The following is a 14,619-nucleotide window of genomic DNA, read 5'->3' as shown; positions in this document are numbered from 1 at the left end:
TCCCACAGAGGCTAGCAACGAATTAAAAAAGGAGAAGGATACTAGCTGGCTTCATGCAGTATGGTACATGGATCAGAGCAGAGGTCCTTTTCAGTAATTATAAGTTATATAATTACAGTTATAAAAGAGAATTATATAGAGAGGTTTCTCAATAATTCTAGACTTAGACACCAGATTAATACAATAGTTCAAATACATACACCTTTCCCCAAAGCCAAGGGAGAATCACTCCCATAGTACATTCTTAGGAGTTTTATCCTGTGTTAAAACTCAAGGAATGGACTGTACAACATTTTCCTTAGAAGACTATTTGCCCAGGTGGAGCAGCAGAGTGACTGTAGAGGCAGTGGGGAAAATCTGTGTTTTACCAACTGAGGTCATATAGATCCAGAGAAGATAAACTGCAAACCCTTTTATGATCATCTAGTGATTTGTTTTTAGTTTTGTTTCCTTTGGGGGAGTAGGGGGAGAAACGACAACAGAATTTAGCATCAAGAAAATAAAATCCAAGACAACCATCTAGAAAACTGAGATGTCCTGTATTGGGTCGCGTATAACAGGCATTTCTCCCCCCAACATTGGAGTGTGTGTGTATTAAGTGGAGAAGCTGATTTTTTGACCAAGATAGAAGCACCCTACTTTGACTCCTGTTCTACATCGCAGCACCTGTTGTATTACTGCATTTACCCTAAACCAAGATGAGGTTCCCCAACCCCACTATTCTCTCTCCTCCGCTTTCATAGCCTTGGAGAATCTAGCTCTTTTCAGACTCATTGATCTACCCACGGAGACCATTCTTCAGCGGCAGCTATGGATTTCAGCAGGAAAGGGAGGAAGAGTCAGATGAGGATGGGGCTTTCCCTGTCCCTGCTCTATGCAGTCATAACTCTGGAAAACTCTCATAGCTTTTTTCATACTCTCTCCCTCAGTGCTCCCCCCTCCCCCCCGTCCTTTGACAGAAAGCTACCAAGCTGTCTCCATAAGATGCACAGAAAAAAACCAGCAGAAAAACATGCTCATTCCCACCATGCATATGCTTTTTTTATATTTATAAAAGGTTCATGGATATGCAACTGTCCAACACAATTGCATATTAAGATGCAGGCCCCTATGTTACCAAGAAAAAGATTGCAGAACTGATGACCTTGCTTTGCCCAGTTTAATATCAGTTCCTCAGCTGGAGGTGAAAGGAATCTCCATTCTCAGGGAGCGAAGAAGTGCGTTGTCCCAGCCCTATGGGGTACCAGGAGAGAGATCTTAGCTTGCAGTTACTGCCACATGTGTTATTGCAGTCTCTGGTCTTCTTGAAAGCTAATCCAAAATAAGGACACTAATTAAAGTAGGTAAACAGTCTCCACATTTGAGAAGACTGCTCTATGGAAAGGAATATCTATCTCTATAATCTCCTCTGGGCAGCTAGCTTTCATCATTTCCTCCCATCCCTATTGGTTAATCCTGGGTGATGCATATCATCTTGAATGCAGGCTCTCAGCAGATTAGTTTATAAAGGTATCTTGTGTAGGTCCACTTTATCCTCCCATTCCCTCACAAAAAAGGAAGTACTCTTTACTACTCTCCCCAGGAAGCCCCTCAGTGCCACATCTACACCAGGCGCCGAGTACTAAATGACTGCACAGTACCCGGTGTTACTGCATGGTAGCATTCTAGCATAGTTGCCCAGTGATGCTTACTGCACAGTAGCTCATTACTACTGCGCAATAGGTCGTTAATACTCTGCAGCAGTGTCATGTCCTAGTTCATGCCCAGTGATGCTACTGCACAGTAAGCGTCTTGTGTAGTGTGAATCAGTGTGAACAAATCATAGAAATATTCTGCCCTCCAGATGAGCAGGATTTCTAATGGAGTGAAAAGAATAAGCCCACTGAAAATCTCATCTGTGGGCACTTTATTGTTCCTGCTTCAGGTCACAGCAAATCACATGGTATGATGTCAAATAGCGTGAGGACCACAACATCAGCCCCCAAGCCTTTGAAGATGCTGTTTTTCCATTATCTGTGTGGGGGAGGATGGTTGAAGTCCAGTCATGCAGGTAAAGAGTGAGCATCACCCACTTGTTTCCCGACAACCAAACTCTTCTGTGATGCAGCCGCTTTTGAATAGATTATGCTCGACAAAAAAAGAGAAAGCTTCTGACATTCAGAAGACCCAAGAGATAGGTTAGTATCTGGAATCAGTCCAAAGAAAACTGATTGATACACAGTAGGAGTTCAACCCTGTGTGGTCTTGCTCCAGCAAACCCTGTGTTTGATGTCAAGCCCATGAGTGATTTCAGTCAAGTCAACAGGGTCACTCAGATGTTCAGGGTTCAGTACGCACCTACTCGCTTTGCTGGACTGAGGCCACTGTGCTCATCACCTGGCAGGATTGAGCTCAGATTGGACTAAACTGATGAGTGCTAATCTCTGGCAGACTCACTGGAGTCTATGGGGTTGGTGGGGGGGGGGCAGGGAAAGGAAGGGGGCAGGAGAGGGCCACACAGAAAGTGGGGTACAGTTCCTTGGGGGTATAACTGCTAACAAAGAGTCATTACCAGGGAAGGGCAGGGGCCATTTTATTTATTAGATCTATATGCCACCCTTCCTCGCACAAAATGCCACATCCCTCTGTAGAATGATGCAGCAATTTGCGGCCTGGGCACTGCATCAGCATCAGCCTTCTGCTTTTCTTGGAACATCAAAGACAGGGAAGTATGCTCAGGCCGAGGCACTGGGAATCCAGTGATGGACTGTCCTGAGGGGTAGAGTTAGATGCCCAGTGACATAAGGGCGTAAGATTTTTCCCCCCCCCATCCCGAGCAGTAGAAGTTACTGCCATTGTACCGCAGTCTTCCGATTGCAAAATTACAGCGGTTAACCCAGACAGAAAAGCCCCACTGCAGGCAAGTCCTCCCCTTGGCAGGACCTCTGAAGTAAGTGAAGCACCGGATTTCTAAGCATGTGCTAGAGGAAGAGGAACAAGACTTCAGAAATCTAGATGGGACCTGCAGGCCCTCTACCAGCAGGAACCTTGCTGAGCTAAAAGGAGGTCCTCAGTCAAGAAAAGGTTTTCAAGTACCCCCTGGGATGGGGAAGTCAGGAGATGTAGGCAACTGGTAGGGGGTGCATGGGGGTGTACAGGTCCCCCGTGATGGGGCCAGTGCCCCCCCAATGGCCGACACTGATGCCATCAGTAGGGCTGGTGCCCCCGACAGGACTGCCACTGTCAGTGGCTTCTGTGGGTGCCTCCCTCCAGATTCAGGAGGTACCAGTCACTCATGTCAGGAGAGGAAATCCTGCCATGGCTCTATTTGGGCACCATTGGTCCTGTTCACTTTCATGAAGACATAAAGTGCAACTCTGTAGTCCAGTCAGGCAGATCAACAGAGAACAGACAGAGTCATGGTTCTGGTCTCTGTAAACTTCTACCCCAGTGGGATTTATTTGTAGGCATCTAAAGGTTTGGAAAGGAGCTCAACTTCATGTCCCAATTGCTTGTTACAGCTTTAAGTCAAAGCATCTTTCAAAGATGTTGTTACAAGGATGACTTCCTATCTAGGCCCCTCACTACATGCAGTTATTTAGCCTGAACACCTTTGTCAGTACCCTGTTTGCAGAATTTGGTTCTCTCCCTAACCTTGCCCAACTCATCATCAGAAGAAAACTCTCCACTGCCCAATGGACATCAAGTGGGACACAGCCTCAGCCTGGCAAAAAAGTGCTTAAACTGTCAGCATACCTCCATACCCACTACTATCAACACCTCCCCATGAAAAAAAAACATGAGAATTCATGGCTCCTACTTATGCATTTCCCAAAACGTGTTAGACCTGATCCAATGCACCAAGTGCCTCATGGCAACTACACAAGTAATACTAAACAGCAACCGTGCGCCTGAATGAACACTCATAGGAGCCATGTAAAAGCCAGGGACATGCACATGACCTTAGAAGCTCATTTCTCACAGAACAACCCTCCTTCTCCAACCTCACTATTTGCACGCTCAGGGGAAATCTACCTAATACCTTTAAAAGCCAAACTTGTGGACAACAAATCATAAGCTGGCTAGACACTAAAAACCAAGGACTGAACACTGATATCAGGTTTATGGCACATTATATTTTACCCAACTCCTGAATTGTTTCCACCCAGAAAAAAAGTGAGAATGACCCTTCTCCCTTTTGACAGGCCTTTCTCTCTCAGTAATTAGCTCCCTTATTTCTGCTAATTGTCGTTACTACCCTTTGAGAATTTCTCACCTCCTCCCCTCTGCTGTTTTTCCACTCTGCTGTGCCCAGCTTCCTATGATCAGAGACCTGCTGAAGGATCTTGCATTCCAAAACTTGTCTGACTTTATCCCAGCTACATAACTGGTCCAACAAAAGAGATCACCTGAAGAAACCCTAGCCCTCTGCAGTAAGAATAGCATGCTTTAGATGTCCTCTCCTTCTCCCCAACTGGGGCAGTTGAACTCACACAGTAGAGCAGGTCCCAAAGGCAGAAAAGAGGGTGGAAAGGGGAGAGAAAAACAAAACAAAGCAAACAAAAAAACCCAAACTCAAATTCACTGGAAAGGACTCACCATTTAAAAATAAAACCAAAAAACTTTTGCACAGATCCCTGCAAAGCTAGACTTACCCCACCAGTAAGTGTAAGTCAACTGCAAATGAGTAGCCACCACTTTGACACTTAGCAGACTACCTTTCTAGGTATGCTGTCCATTAACAAACAGAACAAGAGCTTTGTTGCAGTATAATCCCTTCCCCTACATTTGAAAAGAAAACCCATGGCAGGAACACAGTGTGGCATGATATGATAGCTGCTCATCACTGCTTCCCCCAGAAGACTTTCCAGCACTTACACATACAGGCCTGTTGGGATCAAAGAAGAACCAAGGATGATGGAAGCAACAAAGCGACTCTTCCCCTACTAACCCCAGCGTAGCTTGCCAACCAGGATCAGAACCTGGCAGATATGTTTAATGGACAATACAAGCCTGCTTTACAGCTGCAACCTGTTGAACAATGATGAGGGAGGGTATGGGGTGTTCTTCTCTTGAGAGATTTGTGGGATGACAGCCTGACTTCCTGGAAGTTGATTGTTCTGTGCCTCTTCACTGGGACTGTAAGCAGAGCAGTTGGTCATGACAGTGGTGAAGATACTGCTGGAAATGATGAGCTCTAACACTAGAAACTAGAAAGAGATCCCTAGACATAGCTTATGTCAGCCAGGGGATTGGCCAATCTAGGCCAGATTCAAGCTTGTGGTGGTGACATACTTTGAGACCCCTTAGCAGTCTGCTGAGTTCCCCAGACTGTATCACCTGAAGGTTATTGAGATAAGTACCAAGAATGTCTCATGCTGCTCATTAACAGCCTCTATGCCCAATAGCATTAGCTGCCCTGTCCTTTGCTACTGGTGAAAACACTAACTGAGCTCTCAAGAAAACAAGCAGTCTCAGATTGGTGTATTTTTACCTTCCATCCTCACAGCCAAAGAGGAGCAGTGCTACAGCTCTAGCTTAATTGTCTTAGCTTTCATGTGCAAGTGGGCTGGAACTAGCATCTCTCTAATTAGGGATCAACCTCACTGCACCCTGTACCATAAGTAAGGACCTACCAAAATCTTAATTGCACTTTTTGTGGAAACTATTATATGGAAAGGCTCCACAAAAAAATTCACAGGCTTATTGCAAATAAACAAACAAACAAATAAATAAATAAAAAACTTACCATCAAGCAAAGAAGCCCTGAAATCTTGGAGCACGGTGGCAGGGAAGGTGGAGTGGGGAGGACGGAGCAGGGGGTGAATAGCCCCCTGCCCTGGGGCCACAGATTTTGTACAGAGCTTTCACTATGGTGAACCTGAAGCACTGAACCCAGTAAAGTCCTGCCTGCAAAATCAGCCTGCTGCCTCCTCCAGTTTGATAGACCCCTAAATATAGGCAAGGACCCACCCAAGCCTACCTCAGCTGTTTGTGTGCAAAGAGAGCTATGCAGCAAGCAACCTTTGACTCTGCTGTCCAAATACCAGTGATCCACTGATAACTGGGATTTCTGGAGGCAGCCTTTGGCACAGATCTAAAGCAGGGCTCAAAATCACAGCTCTGAAGCTATAGGAAGGCATCTTATGCACTTTGCGACCACAGTGTTTTAACTGAGCTGGCAATAGGGTCCCAGTGGGACATATGGGCTGTTGGTCTAAGCACAAATCTGAGGAATTGCTGACCCTAGCTCCCTCTAAAGTACTAGATAAAGCACTGCAACTTTCCTTCTCAGTGGGCGCATCTACATGAGATGATAACTGCACAGTAGCCTAATAATAATGCGCAGTAGCATGTGATAGCATGAACACTGCTAATAAACTACTATGTGGAATTATTAAGCTACTGTACAGTAGCATCACTAAAAAGGCACTCGCCAGTGCTACTGTGCAGTAACTCTGGTTACTGTGCATTTATTTAGTACTTGATGATTATACAAGTACTAAATTAAATAAGCAGTAACCACTGCATTAATGAACACATAAATATGCCCAGTATTTCCATGTGGAAAATAGGAACAAAAATGCTGTCTTCTTTTTCTATGAGGACAGATGCACGTTTTAAAAGTGCTGTGAGGATTGTGAATACTAAGAATTACCATTCTGGCTTGCACCAAAATAATGCCTGGGAAGCATTCACCATCAGGGTAGAAGGGAGTCATTTACTGCCCACATGAATTTTCTATGCTACATTTTTGTAATGGGCTATGCCTTTGGAAAGTGCAGCTCCCTCATTCATGCACTTAACCCATAACTGGGAAGAGTCCAGCAACAAAAATGATTAAAGGCCTGGGAAGCCTGATTTATGAGGAAAGGCTGAAAAAGCTAGAGTTATTCAGTCTGCAGAAAAGAAGACTGAGGAGGGATTTGATAACAGCCTTCAAATATCTGAAGGGCAATTAGAGAGAGGATGGAAATGAGCTTTTCCATTTGGCATAGGGGACAGGACTTGGAGCAATGGATTCAAGCTATGGTGGAATAAATTTAGGTGCAAGATTAGGAGAAACTTTCCAACTATGAGAGTGGTCAAGCATTTGAACAGGCCCAATATTGTAACTTCCTAAGCAAGTTGTGGAATCTCCATTCCTGGAAAATTTCAAGAACACATTGCATGGACATTTGGCTAAGGTGGTTTAATTAGGGATGACCCTACCATGAGCAAGAAGCTAGACTAAATGACTGTGTGAGGTCCTTTTCAGCACTACTTCCCTATAATCCTATGAACTGTCATAGGGTGTAAAGGGATTTCCAGAGTCACGTAATTCAAGCCCTGCACAGATACAGGATGTGCTATTCCTATTCACTTTCTTCCTGAAAACTGCCTCCAAGCAGCACTGACAGATGCATCTGGTACAGCACTGTATGTGTTAATGATATACATGACTGGAGGACAGCCAGTGAAGGGTTTTATTTTTTCCACAGCATTGGTACAGGCAGCAGGGATCACTTCCCTCTCCTAATGTCCGTGATAAACTCCTTCCCCTTTCATCAGGCTGTCTCTTGCCTCCAAGTTTATAGTTTCGATTTCTCCGTTTTGGAGCGGATGGATCCGTGCCCATTTCTACTGTAGAAGAAGAAGCAAGCAGTGGTGGCAGATGACAGAACAAGGAGCAAAGGTCTCAAGTTGCAGCAAGGGAGGTTTAGGTTGGATATTAGGGAAAACCTTCTTACTAGGAGGATGGTGAAGCACTGAAATGGGTTACCTAGAGAGGTGATGGAATCTCCATTCTTGGAAGGTTTTAAGGCCTAGCTCAATAAAGCCCTGCCTGGGATGATCTAGTCGGGGCTGGTCCTGCTCTGAGCAGGGGGTTGGACTACATGACTCCTGAGGTCCCTTCCAACCCTCACTTTCTATGATTCTATGAGCAGGGATAGAGTTAAGAGGTGCATGTGTCAGTGGTTTCAACAATTCTTGCATTCCCCTAGTAGTGACACTATTGTAGAACAGCCAAAAGGGGAGATGCAGCCAAATGCTTCTCAATCTTTTCTTTGGACTCATTGCTAAGACGAGAGTCACTGCCCATTGCTTTCCCTCTCAGTCCAAGAGAAGGGTTATGGTGAGGGGCCACATTGTGGCAAAGGGCAGAAGGAAAGAGCTGCTTCCAACGGGCAGGGTAATGGGAGGATTTTCCTGGCTTGGGCACAGGTAATGGTGGAAGGAGAGTGCAGGAAGCCCCACCAGGCAGGACTGCATCCGTGTCTCAGCACAACAGGAAGCTCTTTTCTAAGGAACAATGCACTGAACATAAATAGCTCCCTCACTTCAACATGCCAGGGGGCTCAGTTCAACCTCTAAAACAGGATGGGAGGGTAAAGGCCATCTCACAGGGTGTTGCAGGGCTTAGGTAACATTGGCTAACTGCCCTGATGGCCTTAGGTTACTGGTTACTGCTACTGTTCCACCCTCTTCCTCAGTGCTGAGTTTTCACAGTTCTTCAGGCTGCATCTTGGTACCACTTCACACCCTGCAGCTGGAGTTTCCAGGAAACTTGTGCGGAGGTTAAACCTAAAATACATGTATGGATGCTTTTGGAACAAAACCCAAGCTGCAAGCTTCTGGGAACTGGCAGGTGTTACCTGAACTGCACACTGTCTCTTCGCCCACCTATACCGACTTTAATCCCTAAACCAATGGAAATGAGCTCATTAGTTTTGGCAGTGATGTGTTTTAATATAGGAGTGATGAAACTAGCATAGGATGCAATGTGGGAGAAAATGGAGGGAAGCCAACATGCAAGCTAAGCATTCTTTTGTCCTTTGAACCTGTGGTCTGTGGACCCATGGAGGTCCACAGCCCATGTCTAAGGGGTGCGCAAAAGATGACTATTATCAATCAAAAGTATGTGAATACCCAGACTTACAATTCAAAGGTGTTCACACCCCTAGTCAAAAATGTTTAGAGGTCTGCAAATGAAAAAAAAGTTAAAAACTACTGTCCTAGGACAATAATTGTTCCATGTTGTTCCTACTGCTTTACTCACATAATGGTATCCTAGCCCCTCATTCTACTGCTACCCTAGTAAGGCCAGGACATATTTTGGCATCATAGGGAAACAGCCATAGTGCCAAACTACTGTCTCTCCAAACACTATTATAATGCAAACACCCAGCCTTAAATAATCTGTGATCTCTGAAATGGTCTGTGAGACATGCAAGGGGTGGCTGCGGTGATCCATACCACCCAGAAGAAAGGGAGCATGTGTTTAGACCAGATGGGCCAGACCAGATGAGTAGTCCCCAAGAGCCAGAAGCACTGCCTGGCCATCGGCTCTCAGCTGCAGGCAGTCCAGAAGGAGCAAGGATGCAAAGATGCAAGCTGCTTGCAAGCCCCACTTGAGTGAGGTGTCTGAAGCAAGGTATCTGGTAATAGTCTATAACAAAGTGAGTCTCATCACAAGGCAGGACCACCTGGGCTACGTGAGGACAGTCCAAAAGCCCAAGGACAAATCAATTCAACCTTTGCAGGTTAGTCTAAGCTGTGTAGATTGAACTGATAAGGAAGCGAACAGATATTAACTTTTGAGTCTGGAAATGAAGCCACATGCCTGCAGTAGCCCAGGCCAGAAGCCAGGGCAGTGCTAGAGCATGCCTCCCTTCTTGGCTGGAGCAGACAGCTTGAGCCAAGGCTGCCTGCCTACTCTGGGGGAGGGGGGGCAGGTTTGCAGGAGAGGTGCAAAGCATTCTAGGATACTAGGGGACTGTGAGTTAACTTGAACCTGGAGGGGTTCTTAGGACAGAAGTTCACTAAACTGATTTAACCTAAATCAGTTAAGTCTGATACTCCATCCATCCAGGTTTATTTTAAACTGGTTTTGGCCATTTTGAAAGTGGTTCATGTGCACTGAACTTCTATTGTGTTACAGATTTGAACTGGTTTTCAATCACTCATACCAGTTTATGTGTAATTTCTGTCCCTAGCCCTGTATGGGGGAAAAGAATCCTATCTGGCCCCCTTCCCCCTGCCAATAGGTACACAGAAGTCCAAGCAGCTCTGTCTGACTGTGGCCCCTGAAATCCCAGCTCTACTACTGATTTGCCAGATGACATCAGGCATACTGCATTGCTTTGTGATTCAATTTCCCATCTATGACTGCAGGATAATGGTATTTTCCTGCTTCCCATAGTAGTTAATGAGCTGCACATAAACTTTCCCTGTTCAAGTGGGGAGGCTAGAAAGAGATGGCCATGTGCAGTATGTTATAGTAACAGACACAGCAAAGCAAGTGGGATTTCCTTGCTCCCCTCTGCAAAGACAGATGGTCTCTTGGTGCAGGATATGTGAAGGAGGATGAAATGCCTGAGCCGTGACAGCATGGAGAAACAGGGAAGAGGAAAGCACCAGTTACCTACAAAGGCAAGACGGGGCAACAAGAGCTGCAAGGGAAGGATTCTTTTTATCAGTTCACATCCCTTACAAGGAGCAGCTGAAGGTCAGGCCAAGTTTCATGTTACAATAGCAGAAGTCGAAAGAGGAGAATAGAAATTTAAAGAGCCTGATTCTCACTTAAGCCCTTTTAAGCCACACTGAAAGTATCCAGGGAGCCTAAAATTAATAGAAACCACCCTGTAAGGATGCTCCCAGCAGCACTGGTTTCCTGACTCTTGTAAGATTGGTTCAAGGGCTTTGCTCCCTACCCCCAGCATGTACTATGAATCAGAGACAGGCATAGCTACTGCACCATGCCAGGGCTGGTCTCTGCCCTCAAGAATCCCCCACAGGCCACAGACAATAGAGCTGAAATTCAGAACCCTTTGAAAGCAACTAGTCTGTGTATTATTAACAGTCCTGGGAAACTACATTGGATGGGAAACAAAAATGAAATATGAGTGGGAATTTTCTGTCACCAGGAAAAACCCTGCCTCCTCCTTGATTGAAAGACTCGGCAGCATCAAATAGTGAACAGTGACTTAGCGTGGTTAAAATTTGCTTAGCAAGCTGAAACTCTCCTATCAGAGGAAAACCAAGTGTATGGGCAGGTTCAGTTCACACAGAGATATTTGGTGCAGAGACTTTTTGGCAAGTGCCTGCATTACTGGAAATCAGAGAGCCGACTGGCCTAATTGGAGCTGGTTAAACAAACCTGGCAGCCTCACAAGCAATTATTCATGCTTGTGATTAAAGCAATGCGCTTCTAAAAAAAATCTCAACTCTCCTTCCTCTGTTCAGATCCTGTTTGGGCAGAGACCAGAGGTGAAGAGAGTGGATGCGAAGGACTGGGAAGGGTGAAGGCATGAAGGATCAAGGGGGTGGAGCAAATCACGCTGTTCTGCTGCTGTGGATGGACTAAGACAACCAGAGCCAGACCCTTGCTGGGCATGCATCTGTCCACCTAGTTCCTTCAGGCTTCACTGGATCAGTAGCAGTTCACACAAGCTGTGGCTTTGCCCAATGGACTGGAACGCCTGCATCTCAGATAGTGGCACGACTCCTGCTTGTTGGTTACATGCTGATTAGGCAGAGTACTTTTGTAACTGATTAATTCCAGGCAAGGCCGATCAAGGGCTTTGCGAATGTTACCAGCTGTCTTCAGCAACAAACGCTCTTTACAATAACAGGTGCCTGTACATATGCATGCACACAAATACACATACACAATCTCTCACACCTCAGTGCTCTGTGGATACCCCAGATAAAGCAGTCCTGCAAGATTCTGCTCATCTTTGCCTACGGCAAATATTTTGGGAGGGGAAAATCAGCCTACAAAACATTTTTTTATAGCAGGTATAATTATTATCTGTATTATTGTAGCAGTTGGAGTCCCTAACCAGGATGAGGGCTTTGCTTCTTTAGACACCCTGCAAATATCTAGCAAAAGATAGCTTCTGGCCTGACTGGCTTCTGGTTTAAATAGGCAAGACAAAGGATAGAGGGGAGGAAGCCTTGTCTATAGATCTATGACTTGAAGGCCCTAAGGGCGCCTATACACAAGTGTGGAGGCTGCTCCAATTCCAGCAGGTCAAAGCGGACTTGATTAATCAATTAATCAGTTCATCAAGTCTTCTGGAGCATGGCAATTGCTACACTCAGCAGCCTCCTGTGTCTCATGTATCAGCATCCCAGCACCTAAAAATAGTGGGGGGGGGCACTTGAACTAAAGTTCATCTTATGAACTTTAGTTCAAGTTCCCCTGACACCATTTTGAAGTGTGAGGACACAGATACAGGAAATGTGGCTGCACTTTAATTAGGGTGGCTCTTGGAGCCACCCTAATTAAAGCTCCACACCTCTCCACCCCTGGAGCATGTGTAAGAGTACCCTAAGAGACTGGTATGACCCTTTGGTGTGGTATCCTGAATAGCACAGGTCAGAGATTTTTTTCTCCCGGGTTGTCTTGCATTAAGTCTAGTAACTTATATTTGGCTAAATCATATTTTCCCTCCTTATCCACAGTGTTACTGAGATGAGCTAAAGATCAGAGAGATCATGGCTAGGGACAGACATTACACATAAACTGGTTTAAGTGATTAGAAACTGGTTTAAACCTGTAACAGAACAGAAGTTCAGTGCACATAAACCAGTCTGAAAATGGCTGAATGTAGTATCAGACTTAACTGATTTGGCTCAAACTGGTTTATGCAATGTCTGTCCCAGATAAGATAAACCAGACACCCCCAGCATCCTGGCATGCTCTCTGGGCTGGACGGAGCTGTCTGCTCTACAGCAGAGCTGGCCCCTCCCCTCTGCTCCCTAGCTGGAGCTGGGGCAGAGACTTGCACACAGCAGGGTCTGCCTGGCTTCCCCCTGCCCAATCCCACCCCCCCTCACTGCTTAAGCAGGAATCCCTTCCTCCCTCCCTCCCGTCTCTCACAGCACGGACCCCAGCCCCACGGCCCCTAGGCACATGGTATGCTAACTAATGCTGAGAGGTGTCTGTGTGTATCTCTCTCCAATTTCACTGGGACAGGGAGACAGAACAGTGACTGCTTAGGGTTATTTGGAGCTAATCAACAGATGGGGGATGAGCTGTTTAAGAAGAGTTTGAAGTAATGGAGAGAGCCTATTGTCTTGCTGATGAGGTGATAATCACTGTTATCAGCCCCCTACTGGTTTGCTCACCTGTCAGTTTGCTGCAGACAGTATAAAGAAGCAATGAGGGAGATTGAAAAACTCTGTATCAATGACAGATGCATGCACTACACAGCCCTCTTGCCTCAGAGTGCTAGCGGGGGCTAGGGTCTGGCAACACTCTCACCCCTTGAGCAGCCAGTGGGGAAAAGCCTGGGACCGTGCAGGCAGACCTCCCTAATCAGAGGCCCTGTAGGTGCACAGCCATGCCCCCCCTCAGCTCAGCACTGTACAAAAGAAGGGAGGTCTTCTCTAGCACCCCCTGGCCTCTAGCCTGAGCCACTGCTGGCATGTGCCTGAATTTCCTCTGTCCAGAGAGAATGTCTGCCCAGTTACAAACCAGTTCAGCCTAGATAGGTTAGACTAACCTGCAAAGATTGAATTAATTCATAGACGTTAGAGTTGGAAGGAACCTATTAGATCATTGAGTCTGACCCCCTGCCCTGGGCAGGAATGAGTGCTAGGATAATACACAGCGGGCATGCCTACACATGCAGTTAATGCGAACAATAAACTCTGAGCTTATTGCTCCAGAGGTTATTTATCCTGGGCACACCATGTGCACATGCACCCAGGACCACAGCATGTTTAACCCAGTCAGAAGAGCCCTGAACAGGTAGGCTGATCCTCCCACAGCTCAATATGCTGCAGAAGGGTTGGCTGGGGAAGGAGGGTGCTCCAGGGCTAGCTGGCAGGCAGCCTCTGCACTGAAGTACCCATTTGTCCCAGCCAGCCAAGGCAGAGTCTACACATGCACTGCTGTGGAGTAAACGAGTACTATCCTGCTGTGTAGTTAATTAGTTTACTCCAGCCTAATAGGGACACATATGTACATGCATGATGTTTACTGTGGAGTTAATTAGTTTACTCCACAGTAAATGTCTTGTGTAGGTGCTCCCAGCCTGTATTAGCTAATGCTGTGCCTAATTCTTAGAGACTATTTTCAATGCAAGGTTTTAGCTCCCTTCCTAACATTTTTAAGCCTTGTAATTTAGAATATTTTAGCTAGACTTACAAATATCTGGTCTCTCTTTGAATCTTGCCTTCTGGGCCTCAACAACATCCTGTGACAGTGAGTTTGACAACTGAATTACATGTTGTGCAGAAAAGCAAGAACTTCGAAGTTCTCTCAACTCTCTGCCTTTTGGGGATGATGCAGGAGTTGGTCCAGACTTGGCCATCAAACCATAAAGACCCTTGCTAGACAACTTCTTTGCCACACTACACATGCTGGAATTTCAAAGGGCATGTGTACAATATAAACTTACTGCACCAGAGAGCAGTATCTTTAGACACACCCATGCTGGACCACTTCCCAAACCAGAAACAGCACAGCCGCAGTTGCCAGCTCCTTTGTCACCATGATAAACAGCAAGCCCACGTAGAAACAGCTATTCCACTGCTTGTTCAGGAGGTAGCTCACAGAGCAGAGTGACAAGTTTGAGGGTGCCACTGTCTAGTATGGCAAGCTTGGGTGGGGACACAGCTAATAACTCTGTGATAAATGAGAGACCT

The sequence above is a fragment of the Crocodylus porosus genome, unplaced genomic scaffold, assembly GCF_001723895.1.
Source record: "Crocodylus porosus isolate Cpor-Errol unplaced genomic scaffold, CroPor_comp1, whole genome shotgun sequence".
Taxonomy (NCBI): Eukaryota; Metazoa; Chordata; order Crocodylia; family Crocodylidae; genus Crocodylus; species Crocodylus porosus.
The sequence above is the reverse complement of the archived record's forward strand: the minus strand, read 5'-3'. Positions refer to the sequence as shown.